Source organism: Bos taurus, chromosome X (genome assembly GCF_002263795.3).
Source record: "Bos taurus isolate L1 Dominette 01449 registration number 42190680 breed Hereford chromosome X, ARS-UCD2.0, whole genome shotgun sequence".
Classification (NCBI taxonomy): Eukaryota; Metazoa; Chordata; class Mammalia; order Artiodactyla; family Bovidae; genus Bos; species Bos taurus.
Genome location: NC_037357.1, coordinates 23,717,026 through 23,736,128, shown reverse-complemented (window position 1 = coordinate 23,736,128; position 19,103 = coordinate 23,717,026). Strand labels below are relative to the sequence as shown.

General features: G+C 40.1%; 1 pseudogene; it reads right to left on the bottom strand.

Moving 5' to 3' along the window:
* Positions 1-847: 847 nt before the first annotated feature.
* On the bottom strand, positions 848-1,682 carry LOC112445081 (HUWE1-associated protein modifying stress responses 2-like; annotated as a pseudogene).
* Positions 1,683-19,103: the final 17,421 nt, after the last annotated feature.

Below are 19,103 nucleotides of genomic sequence, written 5' to 3'. Positions count from 1 at the left end.
TTCAGAACAAGGACATTTTATATCCCTAAGAAAAAGGAATACCACCAAGCCACCAGGAATGCCATCTTTGACCTCAGGCTCTCAATTGTTGGCTTAACTTTCCTAAAAAGGGCATTAAATTGACTCAATAGCAACTTATTACCTGTCCAACCATCATAGCACTTACCTCAATCACATAATCACCAAAATGACTATTTTAAGAAAGAAAACTCACAGCCTCATAGATACACCTTGCACAGTTTCTATCTAGAAATCAGGTTCATGGTAGGTGGAGCCAAAACGGAATGTTCCAGATTTCACAAAGATGTCAAGTTTTGCATTCTGATAAAAGGTAACTGAACTAGAAGGAAAAACAAAATGGTTAAAGCAACAATCAACCAAACAGTAAAGGATAAGACTATCCCATACCCAAGCAAACACCTGTTAGTCCTTCTAAGACTTTTAAATAAAGTCACATTTATTCATTCAACAAACATTTATTAAGCACCAGCAATTGCGCTAGATGCTACGGAATATTACTGTGAACAAGATAAAACCAGGCTCCCGTTTGACCGGATACTTCTGCATTAAATGGTCTTGCTAACTACTACATGGTACTTGTACTCTGCTAGTATTATAATTCTGGGAAAGTCAGAGTCATAGGAAGCCTCTTCTGGAATACTTTTAAAGTTTTTGTGTTGTTGTTTGTTTTTGTTTTTGGTTTTTTTTTTTTTTTTTTTTTTTGTGGCAAACTGATAGAAATCTTTGTTTAACTTAGAGAAGAGATCATATGAGGACCCTTTGACGAGCAAATTGATGGCCCGGCAAAATGGGCAGCTGGCGACCCACCAGGCAGTTTCAGACCAGTTTAGGCCATTCGGTTGCGCTTGTGGGTTGGGGAGTCCGTGTCGCCATCACCGCACTCGGCCGAGGTGCGCTTGCGGGACCCCCCACTGTCCCAGGCAGAGCGCCAGTTCTTCACAGTCGATCGGGCTCAAGTCATCCTCCGAGGAAGCTACTTCTTCGGCGGCCAGCGCCGGCGACCTCGCTGGCTTGAGGCGGGGAGCCAGGCGCGCCGGACTGCACGCTAATGCTGGCCATGGCGCCACTGAGGCCGTGAAGGGCGATGGCCTCGTGGAACGGCTGCAGGTCGACGTCCACCGACGAGCCCGATCCGGTGGCAGCGGCCTGGTTGGGGGGCCTCAGAGGCCGGGTTTCGCGGGCATCCTCGAGATGCGAGACGGCGGCGGGGGCGCCGGGGGCACCTTGCCACACAGGAAACTGATCAGATCTTCGCGAAGGATGATGCTCCGGCCCTTCTTCACCCATTCCAGCACATCTTTGATGCGACGCTGGTGGCCCACCTGGATGCCCAGGTCAAAACTTCGTTGGTGGGCATGCCCGCTCTCTTTGTAGAGGCTGGTCACGGCCATGGCTGCATTCTGGAAGGGGTCCCACATGGAGAGTCCTGGCTGTTGGCACCCGGCATCCTTGTAGAGCTGGGCCACGGCGGTGGCTGAGGTCTGGAAGAGTGCCACAGCTTCTGCTGCTCGCTCTTGAGCCCCGCCGTCTCGGGGCTGCCTCCTCCTGCAGATCCGGGGGCAGCTCCTCTTCCTGCTCCACCTCGGCCAGGCACTGGCGTTCCCACTTAGAGAACCAATGCTCGCGACCTCGGCCTCGCCCTCCTTCGGCTGCTCCTCCATCCTCCTCCTTCTGGCCCGCTCCTCTCCTCCACCTCCACCTCCTCCTCCGCCTCCTCTGGCTTCTCCACCTCACCTCCGGCTCCGAGCTCCCCTCCTCCTTCTGCGACCACCGCCGCCGCCACCGCCTCCGCCGCCGCCGCTGCTGCTGCCGCCGCCGCCGCCGCCGCCTCAGCCACCGGGAACACCGCCGCCGCCTCCTCCGCGTGCGCCGGCGGGCCGGGAGCGCGGGCGGCGGGCCCTGAGGCCAACGGTTCCGGCGGCGCCGCCCGCGGCCCCCGGTGCACGCCCCGCCCCGCCCCGCCCGGCCGAGTCCTCCCTACAGCATGGAGATAACTCCGCAGCCGCCGGCGCCGCCTCGCTGCCCCCTTCCGGCCCCGCGGTGCGCTCCTGCGCCCCCCCCCCACCCCCGCCCAGGGCGCCGCGGCCTCCCCGCCGCCGCCGCCGCGGCCCCGCAGCCCGGTCCCAACCCCCGCTCCGCCGCGGCAGCCGCACCGGGAACTCGGAGGGGGGCCGGCTGGAGCGCTACCTCAACGCGGCGCTTGCCTACTGCTTGGCCCCCTTTTCACACATTTTTGAGACTTTGTCGGCTTCATCCAATGAGCTGATCAAATTTTACATCCTATGTTGCCAGAGAGGATTATGGGCAACTTCATGGTGTCGATCACATTCCAGGGCGCCCGATCCGGGAAAGGCCGGGGGTTAGAGTGGAAAGAGCACGGCCCTCATGAAGTCGGCATCTCGGCAGTGCCCTCCACACAGGAGGTGCCCAGGAGAAGTGTTTTCCATGGATCGAAGCAAGTCATTTTATGAAGGGGAAAAAAAAAATCAGTTCAGGCCATTTGCCGTCCCGCCCCTCCCGGCTTTTCCAGCCTCAGTTTCCCCAAGTGCCCAACCAAGCTGTTGGATTTTGGTCTCTGGAAAGCACCTGCAGTCGTGATTTAGAACTTTATTGCTGGCCCTGTAAAGCACCTCTTCCAGGCTGGTTGGGGTACTTATCAAATTATAAGAGTTACAGTCAGAAATGGCATTGATTCACACCCCCCCCCCCATATTCTTTCAAGGTTTTTGTTTGTTTGTTTGTTTTGACATTTAAAAAAATCGGTTTGGGGCGTTTTCTGTGTGGTCTACATTCAACTACTGACAATTCCAGGATGAAGAAGTGAGAGGAAAGAAAATAGGCAAATTAAATCCCAAACGCGGGATTTTATGCTCTAGTGTAAAATTTAGTACCTTTAAGGAGGTGGGGTGGGGGGAGTTTATCTTAATTTGCAACGCTCCAAAAATTCTAGCTAGTTAAAACACCATAATAATACCCAAATTGAGCTAAAATGGTATGCGATACTGAAGTTTTTCCTTGGGTTCGGTAAACAACCTCTTATAGTGATGCAGTTCTTTTTTCAGTGCAGACAATTCCAGATCAAACTGCGTTTTAAAAAAAAATTATCATGAGCTAAGAATAACGTCAAAAATGGAAGGAACTAATGTAATACTTTTTTTTTAATTTTAAGGAAAAAAGAGTTTTGCAATTGTTCTTGTAGAATATCTGCTGTCTCCAGAAAGCCTTCCAAAGATAATTCTAGCAAAATATACTTAATAATTCCCAAGTATGAAGATTAGTATATAAATAAAATGATATAATCATTAAGCTTTATCATCTTCTTTAAAAGAAATACATGTTTCTAAGTTTAATATAAAGAGAAGAAGACGAGAGGATTGTGCCCTTTCTCTGCAAACGGGCTTTTTCACGATTCATTAAACCCTTTTTCCATATGTGTAATTGGACTCTTCTCATTTACATAAACGAGGGATGAGGCAAAAGACCTAAGATCAGCCCAAAAGGAGAAATACATTTCTCATTCTCCTATGTTAAGAAAATATTGTAAAAGAAAACTCCCAAGAAGGCAGAGCCTCCTCTCCCCTCCACACCCACATATACTAGCCCTGAAATAGTTCATGGCCAAGGAGATAGCCCTTTGCCAGAGCTTTAGGACTACCCTGAATATGGTGCCTCAGAGTTATTATCAGAGGCACATGTTTTTATTTTCTCTAAGTAAAAAACTTGGACCGAAATGACCGACAGTAGGTCAGCATATCCTATTTTCTCCCCTCATTTTTGATTGGGTTAAAAAGCAAGAAGAAAGACTGCAGTGTCTTTGAAAGAGCACAACCCTCTGCTTGGGCTTGAGTTGTCTGGCTGGTATCCTCCATTCAGTTGGTTTCAGCACCTGATTAATTAGTTAATTAGTACTTAGAGCTGACTAGCCCCGGTCGGCAATTTTCCTGCCCTGCATGGTGAAATGTTGAATCCAGCATTGAAATTTCTGTGTCGCACGCCCTAATTATTATCACCCCACTACTTTTTAAACCATTGCACCAAATTATTATAGACAGAGCCAGACGACTGTGTGGGAATATGTTCTTTCTGAGAAATAATGGTAGACTTAATCAATATTTTTCACTGTTGCCCTTAACCACATATAAATAAAACAATTGAACGGGAAAAATTCTAATTCAATTAGCCTTCCATAGTGAAAATGACTTTATATGAGAGACAATTCAGAAAAATCACACCAAAAATTTTTTTAATGTTTTATCAGTTCCTCATATTGCAAAGAGTATGTTTACAAGAATCCTATCTGAGGTTAGTTTTGTCCCTATATAAGCCTAAAAATGCCAGATATTTACGAAAAGAATAGAAAAATGGAAAGCAAACCAAAAAACCCAAGATCATTTAAACTAGCTGTAAGGAAGTGATGTTATCTGTGTGTGCTTGGGGTGGAGGTACTTTTGATGTTTAAAATACTGACATGGTTTAGGAGTGAGTTTTCTATAGGAAAAATATTCCTTGGCTGCTGCCCCTTTCTTCCATAATTTTAATGTCGTGGCTAAGGTTAAATATCAACTAGGGAAAATTAGTTTTAGGAAATGTTAGGACACAAACCTAACAGTCTAATTTTTGGCAGTTCTCAATGTACCATTACTAAAAAGGGACCCAGTGTGTCAATGACTTTCAATATTACTCATAGCTATTTTCACCTGAACAATCCTTATATATCAGTAGTGGGTTGCCTGTAATTGTAAGAGCTAAATGGTACACAAAACTGGATACACAACCACACAGATCAGTAAATGGGTCAGACTGAAAGCAAAAGTAAACACCAACCTTAGGAAATGAAAGAAGTTAAAAGATAAGTGTTAAGGACCTTATTCTTTTGGAGAATAAAACAAGATTTAGTAGCTTTCCACTTAATTTAAATGAAAAGAATCACTACCTTACATATTGCAGTGATAATGTAATGGGAAAGAAAACAAAAAAGTCTTTGTACAAATGACACCTCCTATAGTTGTTGTGAAGAAACTTTTCCCCTTGGTATCTGCTAACAAATTCTAATTAATGCTGCACATTCCTTTACTGAAATCATTTAATGCGTAACAAGGGGGGTAAAAGAAATGCTGAATGCTCGTGATTGCCCTGTTAGAATTATGGGAGTGAAAGCCTGGGGCCCCAAACTTACTGTCTATTAAAGCCAAGCTTTGAAAAAGAAATGCAACCTACAAAAAGCTGTCAATCTCCCTTGCCCCTAAAGCCTGGGTTCACATGGATTCAAGTGACAGCCCTCCTCCCCCATGCACAATACATCAATCTGTCTCTCCCACAAGCACCCACAGCCCATTGTGCTGGCCGCAGGTGCCTATTATGGCACCCATGGCTGCCTCCCACAGCTCCGCCCCTGAGAAACAGGAACTGCAGACAATGGAGCCCTGTGGGAAGACAGAGGTGGGTGTTGGGAAGGATAACAGACAGATGGTAAAGGGTATAGGGTAGTAAGGTAGTTTCAAAACAAATGTCAAACATTCAAAATTATTGCTTTTGCGTGTCTCCCCTTTTGAATTGCCTTTGCTTCAATCACCATCTGCCATAATTATAAAAACACTTACCTGTTATAATGAATATTTGTTCCCCTTTTTGGGTATCTGTGGAGGGGGTGACCTTCAGTGCTCTACTTCTGTTTAGCCCTCTAGGGTTTCTGAAGGTCACAGACGGAGGAGTTATAGTTAAGTGACACCACTGGACCACAGAGGGGAAAGAAAGGATATTTCCAATTTTTTGGCAGGTTTGTCATTTCCCTTCGAGCTCAGTTTTAGGCTCCTTAAGGGGTAAGGGTTATAAAAACTTATTACTTGGGGTAATATATTTGTGAAATGAAAGTACTGTAAGACTTCTTACAAATGTCAAATCAGGCAGGTGGCAATTCTTAGGCCATTTCTTTTCTGGTAAGAAGTCACATAAAAGGAGATGAGGTGGATTTAACAATGAAAGTACGGAAGGTTTCTGATTCAATCTCTTTTCCTATTTCCAAGCATGTTAACAAAGATAAATAAAATTATTTTTAAAATTACTGAATACTATTCACATTGAGCAGCACTATCAAAAAAAGCGCATTTGAAAAGATTTCATTTCATAAAATGTCACCTGTCTTTGGTGTTTTTAACCTTCTGAGTTATGGACTAATTAAGAAGCAATAAATGGAAGAATTAAAATATATTCCCTAAACACATATAGTCAATTCAAGTAATCTGATTTAGTTGCTTTTACCCTTAATTTATCATCCTAATATACCACCTTATTCCTGCTTCCAAAATAATTTGTCAGAAATCAAAACCAAGCTAACAGTAACTTTATCATTACTACTACTATCTGTCTCATACAAAAAGCAACCAAGAAAAATCTGGCACAGTTGTAAATCATGGTCAAGCGGATTGGTGACTTGTTGGAATGAGGGTACCACCAAAATAATACCAGGAACTAAAACCAGCCAGTTTCCTGAAGCAACAAGAGGGGTCTTAGTTTGCTGTCAAAAACTACAAACTAGGCTTTAACTAGGGACTGTCAGGGATCCAAATGAGCTCCTGGCCAGGGAGAGCTTAATTAGAAGAGTTGGTTTGGGTTTTTAAATCACACAAGAAAAAACAACCAATGCAGTATGAAAGCATGCCAGCAGTCTAATGTAGCACAAAATTCACTATTCCATTATATGTGTGTGTAGTGATTGTGCACATTTCATTAACAATTTAGAGTTAGATTTTAAACATTATTTTTGTGCCCATTACTAGGACATGTTTCTTTTGTTTTCTTCTTATGCGTCCTTTTAGAGATTTTAATGTATTTATTGCCAAATTTGCATGCCCTCTCTTTTTATGCAAGTAGCAATATACTACATGTTTTTTTTTTTTAAACCTGAGGTATCTTGGGGATCAGTCCATATCAGAACATCAAGAGCTTCTAGGGCATACTTCTTAAATGGGAATAGTTCTGAGTCATCTTTTGGTATTTGTAAAAAGTTAAGACTCTAGTTCAACGATGGCATGGTATGTCATTCCAAATATTTAACCACTAAAGTGAACAAGTCATTTAGAGGCTACTTTTAAGTTTCCTAACTACAACTGAATTAAGCATATCATTTCAAAAGCTCAGAAATTAGTACAGCTCACTCCAATTATCCATCAAAATGGAAGCCAGAGAAAATATGGAGCAGGCAGTTACAGATAGCCATAGATACCACCTTTCTTTGAGATGCTTCCATGGAAAAACTTTTAAGATATTTACTGGTAGGATTTGTGAATAATTTTTATTGTGTCCAAAATATTCAGAGTTCAAAAGTAATTGTGAAGGTTTCCCACTTGACCCACAGTCCATTAGTCATACTTCTGGTATCTCACAAAAATAACCTTGCTTAGTTGATTTAACTGATTAAAAGATGCCAGGTTTTAGCTGTAAAACTAGTTGATAGTACACAGTCCTTTTATCTGTGATCCAACACCAAGTTCTTTTACTTCTCGAGATTTTCCGTGAGGCCCTTGGGTCTATCCATGTAAAAATTAACAGTTTGTTGGTTAAATCCTAGATTTGTTGTCAGACAAAACTCAGTTCTGATCTTGTTTCTGGATCTTGAAAGTGGTGTGATTGAACTTTTCTGAACTAAATTTTCTGTAAATAGGGATAATAATAGTATCTACCTCACAGGTTTGTTGTAAAGGTTAAATGAGACCATGCATTCACTATTAAAACAATGCCTGGAAACATAATGAATCCCCAAACAACAGTACTTATTATTACTCTTAATAATAATAACATCAGTTATAGGACTCTAAGGATAAGCTACATGGGTTCTCAAATATGACTGATGAGCAAAAATTCACCTGGGAGAAACAACAAGGTCCTACAGGTATAGCACAGAGAGCTATATTCAAAATCCTGTGATAAACCATAGTGGAAAAGAATATGAAAAATAATATATACATATATACACAAATATGTACACTGTATTGGAGAAGGCAATGGCAACCCACTCCGGTGCTCTTGCCTGGAAAATCCCATGGACGGAGGAGCCTGGTAGGTTGCAGTCCACGGGGTTGCTAAGAGTCGGACACTACTGAGCGACTTCACTTTCACTTTTCACTTTCATGCATTGGAGAAGGAAATGGCAACCCACTCCAGTGTTCTCACCTGGAGAATCCCAGGGACGGGGTAGCCTGGTGGACTGCCGTCTATGGGGTTGCACAGAGTCGGACACGACTGAAGCGACTTAGCAGCAGCAGCAGTACACTATATATATGTACAAATATAATATATGTACATATATATGTACAAGTGATTCACTTTGCTGTATAGCAGAAATTAATACAACATTGTAAATCAACTATACTTCAATAATTTTTTTTAAATCACCTGGGGGAGTTTTTAAAAAATGCATATACCCCAGCCACACCTACTCCAAGAAACTCCAACTGAACAGGTCTGTGGGAATGCCTAAAAATCTGTATTTTAAAGTACTCCAGGGACTTCCCTGGTGGTCCAGTGGTTAAGATTCAGCTCCCAATGTAGGGGCCGGGGTTCGGTTGCTGGTCAGGGAACTAGATCCCATATGCTGTAACTGAAAATTCCATATGCTGCAACGAAAATCAAAGATCCTGCATGCTGCAAGACCCAGAACAGCCAAATAAATAAATATTTTTGAAAAAGTACTCCAGAGGTGTGCAATTGAAGAAATCCCAAGATGAGAACTGCTAAGCTGACCAAGAAAGCAATAGGTAATAATTAGAATAGGAAGTCAAAGGGCTTGGTAAAGAATATCCCTAAGATGGGCACAAATTCCATAATCAACTTATATAAGAAACCAGAAGCTATTTATATGTGCTTTTGGTTGACAATAAAAATGATATACAATCAGGAACTCTGAGGAAAACAGAAAGCTGTATGATGATTCTAGTTCTAATAGGAAGCATACTAAGTGTGGCATTGTTGTGAGCCATTGAAGGAGTGTAAGAAAAGATAATCCATTTGGTTTTGACATTTGAAACATTCTCCCATTAGCATCATTTTTTTTGTTGTTTTACTGCCACATGATTACGTCTTTTTATCTGTAAGTACAACCACACTGTTTGGTCTTGGTTATTTGTTGTTGTTGTTCAGTCACACAGTCATGTCAGACTCTTTGCAAACCCATGGACTGCAGCCAGAGAGGCTTCCCTGTCCTTCACTGTTTCCCGGAGTTGCTCAAACTCAAAATCCATAGAGTCAGTGATGCCATCCAACCATCTCATCCTCTATCTCCCCCTTCTCCTCCCGCATTCAATCTTTCCCAGCACCAGGTCTTTTCCTGATGCTCTTCCCATCAGGTGGCCAAAGTATTGGAGCTTCTGCTTCAGCATCAGTCCTTCTGATGAATATTCAGGGTTGATTTCCTTTAGGATTGACTGGTTTGATCTTGTTGTCCAAGGAACTCTATAAAGAGTCTTCTCCAACACCACAATTCAAAAGCATCAATTATTTGGTGTTCAGCCTTCTCTATAGTCCAACTCTCATATCTGAACACAACTGCTGGAAAAAGCATAGCTTTACTATATGGGCCTTTGTCAGCATAGTGATATCTCTATCTCTGCTTTTTAATACACTGTCTAGGTTTGTGATAGCTTTCTTTCCAAGGAGCAAGCATCTTCTAATCTCATGGCTGCATTCACCGTTCCACTGGGAGAATGATGTTTATTTGTTAAATTCTTTAATTGAGCTTCTTATTATGGGGTAATTATATGCAGTTGTAAGAAATACTATGGAGAAATCCAGTGTATCCTATATTCAGTTTCCCCCAACAGCAACATCTTGCAAAGGTAGAAAACAATAGCAAAACCAAAATATTGGCGCTGATAGAGCTGAGATGCAGAACAATTCTATCAGCACAAGGACCCCTCACATTTCCTCTTCACAGCCATACCTTCTTCCCTTCCACCCCTCTCCTCCCTAATGCATGGTAAACAGTAAACTGCTCTCCATTTCTATAATTTTATTCCAAGAATGTATATAAATAATATAAATACAATAAGACAGCATGTGACCTTTGGGGATTGACTTTTTCCACTCAGCACAGTTCTTTGGAGATTCATCCAGATAGTTACCTGTATCAATAGTTCCTTCCTTTTTATTGCTGAGCAATAGATTTACCTATAGATTTACCACAGTTTTTTTAACCATTCACCAGTTGAAAGACAACAGGGCTATTTCCAGTTTGTGAATAAAGCTATTACTAATAAAGCTGCTCTGAACATTTGTGTACAGGTTTTTATGTGAACAGAAATCTTCATTTCTCTGGGATAAGTGCCCAGGAGTACAATGGCTAGGTGGTATAGTGCTTGCACATTTAGCTTTCAATAGAAATTGCCAAACTCCTTCCAGAGTGTCTGTCCCATTTTATATTTCCACCAGCAATGTGTGAATGATCCACTTTCATTACATCTTCCTCATATGTGTTATTCTCATTAATTTTAGATCCCCTGATAGATGCATGGTGATAGGTCACCATGGTTTTAATTTGTGTATCCCTAATAACTAATAATATTGAACATATTTTATGTGCCTATTTGCCATCTATAAATCCTCCTTGGTGAAATGTCTCTTCACATCTTTTGCATTTTTTTCCTTTTTAAAATTAAGCTATAGATAAAGCACACTGAGGATTTAATTAGAGTTTGTAAAACACATTTCATTTTACTTTTAATTTTGCTATTTTATTTTTTAGGTTGACACTTGAGAAGCACTTACTATGTATCAAATTCACAAAGGCTAACCTAACTTGAACAAGGAGTTCTGCCAGCAGTTGGCCTTCAGACTTGAATGACAACACTGGCTTTTCCCTGGATCTCCATGCTATTGCCCCAACCAGCCTCCATAATCATATGAACCCACTCCTTAAAATAAATCTCTCTATTTTTTATTTTTATTTTTCGACTGCACCTTGCAGCTTGCACAATCTTAGTTCCTTGAACAGGGATTGAACCTGGACTCTAGCACCAAGTCCTAACCAAAGGACCACCAGGAAATTCCCTCTGTTTATATATACACATTCTATTGGTTTGTTTCTCTGGAGTACCCTGATTAATACACACACACACACACACACATGCTCATTCAGAACCAGTCAAATTCACCTTCATCCTTAACCTATTTTCTGCAAAATATTGTAAACTATTGACTATCCAATCATAGGGGACTGTTTCAATAAATAATACATTTAGTGGTCATATAATGGAGTATTATGCAGACATCCAATAGATAGAGATAATATAAAAGATATATATATATGTATGTATGTATATATTAAATGCTTGTATGTATCTCTGAATCTATTCTACTGAAATAAAAGCAGATGTAAAACTTTTTGTACAAGGGTGGTCACTATGGTATTACTTGTAAAGATAAATATAAAAATATAGTAATAAATGGGAGACTAGTTAAATAAACATAGTATACCTATACAAGAGGATATCATACTGTTTTATAAAAGAATAAAGTAGATCTATATGTGAAGTTTGGAACAATCGCCAAAAAATATTAATATGTGGAAAAAAGAAGTAGTAAGGAGCAAGATAACATGAAGGGTATATTACCAGTTGTATGTATGTATATATATATGTGTGTGTGTATATCATCTGAATGGAAACATCCAGAATAATGCTTGACCAGCATTATTTGGCACCATGATCCAGCCAAGTTGATACACATAAATTAACCATCACAATGTGTGTGCATATACAGAGAAGCATATTTAAGGTCAATGATTACTTAAGAATTTAGAAATTAGACTAATATACACTGGATAATACCCAAAGTATTTGAAAATGTACCAAATTCACCATCACTTTTCAACACCAAACTCTAGTCCTTTTTTCCAAATCACAAATAGACATTATACTCCCTTAGAAAAATTAAAGCACCAAAAAAATATCTTTTATCTGTTCCCTCAGAGAAACTTAAATTCCAAATTATGCATAAAGCTTTTTTCTGTTCTGCTCCATCCAGCTACAGGGGCTTCACTCAAGTATGGGCTTGGAGTCTGGGACTTTGTTCCCTGGAACTGACATTGCTATGGCTAAGTCACTTCAGTCGTGTCCGACTCTGTGCGACCCCATAGACGGCAGCCCACCACGCTCCCCCATCCCTGGGATTCTCCAGGCAAGAACACTAGAGTGGGTTGCCATTTCCTTCTCCAATGCATGAAAGTGAAAAGTGAAAGGGAAGTCGCTCAGTCGTGTCCGACCCTCAGCGACCCCATGGACTGCAGCCTTCCAGGCTCCTCCATCCATGGGATTTTCCAGGCAAGAGTACTGGAGTGGGGTGCCATTACCTTCTCCATGTAACTGACATAGATTCTTCAAATTTTTCCGATTTCTATTACTTTAACCCCAGATTTTTCCATCTTTCCAAAGTTCCAAGGAGCTAACAAACCACAGAGAATGCGGTGCCATAAGTTCTGCATCCACAAAGCTCTGACCAAATGCCATGGTTGAATATGCTTGCTGATATTCCTTACAATTAGGCAACGTTTCTCAACAGCAGCAGTATTTCCACTTCCAATCTGGGTCCACAGAGTTGTTAACAGATGAAGATGGCAGAACTTCACCTCAGTAAAGTACAAGTGTAGACAGAAAACAGAAGAATTACAAACAAACAAAAAGAAAGAAGACAGTTATTGAAAGAAATGATGCTGAACAACTCAATAGCCACAGGAGAAAATTTTGAGACTTTGCAGTAGACAAAGATTTCTGAATATGCAAAAAGCATAAACCATAAAAGAAAAAAATGATAAATTAGACTTCATCAAAATTTAAAACATCTGCTATTAAAAAATTATGATTGGGACTTCCCTGGTGGTCCAGTGGCTAAGACTCCATGGTCCCTATGCAGGCGGCCCAGGATCAATCCTTGGTTGGGGAACTAGATCTCATATGCCATACCTAAGAAGTCAAACACAAAAGAATACACTGGAAGAAAGCAAATCAATGGATGCTTGAGGCCAGGGGTCTTGGAAGAGTATAAAAGGATATCTTTTAGGATCATGGAACTGTCCTGTAACTAGATTATGGTGATGTTTGAATGACTTTATACAATTACTAAAATTCATCCAATTATACATTTAAAATGGGTGAATCTTATTGTAAGTAAATTGCACCTCAACAAGTTGGAAATTTTCTTAAAAAGGAAGATTGTATTATTTCCTCTTCACCAAAGGGCCAATCAATCCATGCTAGTGGTCCAGAGTCCACCTGGGAGAAATCTGTCAAGTAGGCAATCACACTAGAAGGCCACTGTGTTTGGGGTGCTGTGAATTCACAACCCATGAAGACTACTTCCTTCGGAGAGGATGGTATGTGGGACTTTCTTTTCTTCTAAACCTTAGCCATCTGAGATGGTGCTGCCTCCAGTCTCTAGGTCTTTTCTGGAGCTTCCTTCCCTTTCAGAATCTGAGCTATGTATTTTTAAGCTCCCAATATCTCTTTCCCTTTTCTCTTGCATCTCTGTGTTTCTCACATCTCAGTCACAAACCTTTTATAGGCTCTACCCAGGGATGTAGCTTCCATTTTCACTTGTTAACATGGTCCTCTACACTTACAACATTTATATATATCCCTCCAACCTCATGCTTTCTAATACCTTTGTCCTCTCCTATTCCTATCACTGTTCAAATATTTCTCTCTACCACCTCTTTGAGGAGGTGGAAGGAGAGAGACAAAAGGAGGATAGCATATGCTTAACCCCCATACAAGTTGTTCTCCCAGATAACCTAACAAGCTTAAACATTAAACAGTCCTATGAGGCCACCATTACCCTGATACGAAAGCCAGATGAAAATACCACAAAAAAGAAAATTACAAGCTAATACAACTAATGAACATAGATACAAAAATCTTCCACAAAATACTAGCAAACCTAATGCAACAATTCTTTAAAAGGGTCATACACCATGTTCCGGAGAAGGCAATGGCACCCCACTCCAGTACTCTTGCCTGGAAAATCCCATGGATGGAGGAGCCTGGTAGGCTGTAGTCCATGGGGTCGCTGAGGGTTGGACATGACTGAGCGACTTCCCTTTCACTTTTCACTTTCATGCATTGGAGAAGGAAATGGCAACCCACTCCAGTGTTCTTGCCTGGAGAATCCCAGGGACGGTGGAGCCTGGTGGGCTTCCGTCAATGGGGTCGCACAGAGTCGGACACGACTGAAGCAACTTAGCAGCAGCAGCACACCATGTTCAAGTGGCATTAATCCAAAGGATACCAGGATTTTCAATATCTACAAATCAACGTGATATACCACATCAACAAACTGAAGAATAAAAACCCCATGTGGTGATCTCAATAGACGCAGAAAAAAGCTTTTGATAAAATTCAACATCCATTTATGATAAAACTCTCCAGAAAATGGGTATAGAGAGAACATACCACAACATAATAAAGGTCATATATGACAAACCCACAGATAATATATTCAATGGTGAAAAGCTGAAATCATTTCCTCTAAGATTAGGAACAAGATATGAATGTCCATTCTCACTACTTTTATTCAACATAGTTTTGGAAGTCCTAGCCACAGCCATCAGAGAAGAAAATAAACAAATAAAAGGAATTCAAACTGGAAAGGAAGGGGTAAAACTGTCACTGTTTGCAGATAACACATTATACATAGAAAATCCTAAAAATGCTACCAGAAAACTACTAGAGCTCATCAATGAATTTGGTAAAATTTCAGGATACAAAATTAATATACAGAAATATGCTGCATTTCTATACACTAACAAATATCAATAGAGAAATTAAGGAAACAATCCTATTTACCATTGCATCAAAAAGAATAAAATACCTAGGAATAAACTTATCTAAGGAAGCAAAAGACCTGTACCCCCAAAACGGTAAGACACTGATGAAAGAAACTTAAGATGACATAAACAGATAGATACGTAGTGTTCCTAGATTGGAAGAGTTAATACTGTTAAAATGACCATACAACCCAAGGCAATCTACAGTTTCAATGAAACTCCATATCAATATACCAAAAACATTTTTCACAGAATGAGAAGAAATATTTTTAAATTTGTGGTGGTTTAGCTGCTAAGTTGTGCCTGACTCTTGTGACCCCATGGACTGTAGCCTGCCAGGCTCCTCAGTCCACGGGATTCTCCAGGCAAGAATACTGGAGTGGGTTGCCATTTCCTTCTCCAGGGGATCTTCCCATCCTAGGAATCAAATCTGGGTCTCCTGCATTGCAGGCAGGTTCTTTAACAACTGAGCTAAAATTCGGTATAGAAGCACAAAAGACTCTGAATACCCAAAACAATCTTGAGAAAGAAGAACTAGCTGGAGGAATAATCATGTTCCCTGACATACAGATTATACTACAAAACTATAGGCATCAACACAGTATGGTACTGGCACAAAAATAAACACATAGGGACTTCCCAGGTGATCCAGGGGCTAAGACTCCATGCTCCTACTGCTGGGGGCCTGGGTTCAATCCCTGGTCAGGGAACTAGATCCCACATGTCATAACTAAAGATCCCAAGTGTTACAACTAAGACCCAGCATAGTCAAATAAATAAACATTTTAATAAACAGACACACAGATCAATGGAATAGGATAGACAGCCAAGACATAAACCTATACACTTATGGTCAATTAATCTATGACAAAGGAGGTAAGAATATACAATGTAGAAGAGACAGTCTCCTCAATAAGTGGTGCTGAGAAAATTGGACAGCTACATGTAAAAGAACAAGAACATTCTCTAACAACATATACAAAATAAACTCAAAATGGATTAAAGACCCAAAAGTATTACTAGATACTATAAAACTCCTAGAGGAAAACATAGGCAGAACACACTTTGATGAAAATTGCAGGAATATTATTTTGGACCCATTTCCTAGAGTAATGGAAACAAAAACAAAAATAAACAAAAGGAACCTAATTAATCATAAAAGCTTTTGCACAGCAAAGGAAATCATAAACAAAATAAAAAGACAACCTATGGAATGGGAGAAAATACTTGCAAACAATGTGACTGACAAGGGCTTAATATCCAAAATATGCAACTAGCTCATATAACTAAATAGCAAAAAAACAAACAACTCAGTCAAATAGGCAGAAGATCTAAACAGACATTTCTCCAAAGAAGACATACAGATGTCCAACAGGCACATGAAAAGATGTTCAACATAGCTAATTATTAAATAAATGCAAATAAAAAATCTACAGTGAGGTATCACCTCACATCCATCAGAATGATCATCATCAAAAAATCTACAAACAATAAATGCTGGAGAGAGGAGGGGGAAGTAAACCCCCATACAATCTTGGTAGCAATGTAGATTGTTGCAGCCATTATGGAGAATAGTGTGGAGGTTCCTTAAAAACTGAAAATACAATTACCTCATGATCCAGCCACCCCACTCCTGGGCATGTAACTGGAAAAGATGAAAACACATCTGATCATTATGAAATTTGAAAAGATACATGCACCCCAATGTTCATAGTAGCACTATTTACAATAGCCAAGACATAGAAGCAATCCAAGTGCCCATCAACAGATGACTGGCTTAAGAAGATGTTGTATGGAACATAGATATATAGATGTAGACATAAATATAGATAAAGCTATAGATATTCAATGAAATATTACTTGGCCATAAAAAGAATGAAATATCATTTGTAACAACATGGATGGACCCAGAGATTATCATACTTAGTGAAGTAAGTCAGACACAGGGAGACAAATGCTGTATGCTATCACATATGTGGAATTGAAAAAAATAATGTAAATGAATTTATTTACAAAATAGAAACAGGCTTACAGACATAGAAAACAAACTTACAGTTACCAAAGGGGAAAGGAAGGGAGGGATAAATTTTGAGAATTAGGGGTTAATAGATATACACTACTATATATAAAATAAACAAGAAGGATCTACCGTATAGCACAGGGAACTATATTCAATATCTTTTAATATCTTTAAAAATCTGAAATATATATATATATATGTATGTATGTATAACTGAATCACTTTGCTGTACACCTGAATCATTGTAAATCAACTATACTTCAACTGAAAAAAAAGAAAACAGTCTGGCACCAAGAGTGTGATTGCAACTTGGAGGAAGGAGATGTCATTGGAGGTTTAGAGAAGTCCAGCAAACTTCAGAGTGACCTCTCCAATTCTGGTGTCCATTTGGGACCAGTTAAATGGGACATTCATCCTAACAAGGCTTTAATAACATACGTATCCTTGATGGTGCCTCTAGAAGCGTCTGAATAGCATTGGGACTTTACTTCAATGAAGTTCACATTAAATCAAGAGAGATCCATTCAATTTTCTGTCTCAAATTACACTCAACTCTGCAGTGCAACAGAGCACACTAAACAGGTCAGATGATGTGCACCTGAAGATATAAGGACTGTTTATCAGATTGGCAAAGATTAGACAGATTCATAAGGCCCTTTTGCTGGTTTTATGGGTAGAACAAATACAGTTGGTCCTCTCTACCCATGAATTCAAACAATGGTGGATCTAAAATATTCATAAAAAAGAATCCAAAAATTCCAGAAAATCAAACTTGAATTTTCTGCATGTCAGCAACTCTTTCCATAGTGTTTGCCTTGTATATATAACTATTTACACAGTATTTACATCAAACTAGATATTAGCAGTTAGAGATGCTTTGAAGTATATGCGAGGACATGCATAGGTTATATGCAAATACTGTGCAAGTTACACACAGGACCACAGGGAACCAATACCTTTGCAAATATGTATAACTATATATGACTGTATCTCTATATATTGTTGTCATATTCATATATTTATTATTGTGTATATATATTTAACATACTGGAATATATGTATATATGTATTTATGTATACTGATATATATATATATATATTTTATACACTGTTGCACATATATTTATTGTTGTAATATATATACTGTTATATAGATGTATATATGTATTTATATATACTGTTATAATGTATATTTATTTATACATATATTTTACATATATTGCCATATGTACACTTATTTTTGTCATATATATATATATTTATATATGTAATATACACTAATAGTGTATAAAAATATATGTTATGCCTCTGGGACAAGAATTCAGCAATAGACTTAGAAAGTTTTCACATTCATGCTCTTTGACTAGCAATTCTGCTTCCAGGAATTTGTTAAGAGCATAGAATCTGGAGTGAAACGGACCCAGATGTGAATCCTGACACTGCCACCTTCTTCCTGACTGTATAACCTCTCTCTGTTGTTTCTCCATCTGTAAAATCAGGACAAATCATTGCACCCTGGTACCACTGGAAAAAACATGGGCTTGTGTTGTCCTTGACGCTGTCTGGGACTAAGTGGGTTTCCAGGAAGTGGTACTTTCAGTGCTAAATCCAGGGAGGTCCTGGACAAACTGGAACAAATCCAGGTCCATACTGGCTCCTTCAGTTCAGTTCAGTTCAGTCACTCAATCATGTCAGACTCTTTGAGACCCCATGAATCGCAGCATGCCAGGCCTCCCTGTCCATCACCAACTCCCTGAGTTCACTGAAACTCACGTCCATCAAGTCAGTGATGCCATCCAGCCATCTCATCCTCTGTCATCCCCTTCTCCTCCTGCCCCCAATCCCTCTCGGCATCAGAGTCTTTTCCAATGAGTCAACTCTTCACATGAGGTGGCCAAAGTACTGGAGTTTCAGCTTTAGCATCAGTCCTTCCAAAGAAATCCCAGGACTGATCTCCTTCAGAATGGACTGGTTGGATCTCCTTGCAGTCCAAGGGACTCTCAAGAGTCTTCTCCAGCACCACAGTTCAAAAGCATCAATTCTTTGGTGCTCAGCTTTCTTCACAGTCCAACTCTCATATCCATACATGACCACTGGAAAAACCATAGCCTTGACTAGACGGACCTTTGTTGGCAAAGTAATGTCTCTGCTTTTCAATATGCTGTCTAGATTGGTCATAACTTTTCCTCCAAGGAGTAAGTGTCTTTTAATTTCATGGCTGCAATCACCATCTGCAGTGATTTTGGAGCCCCC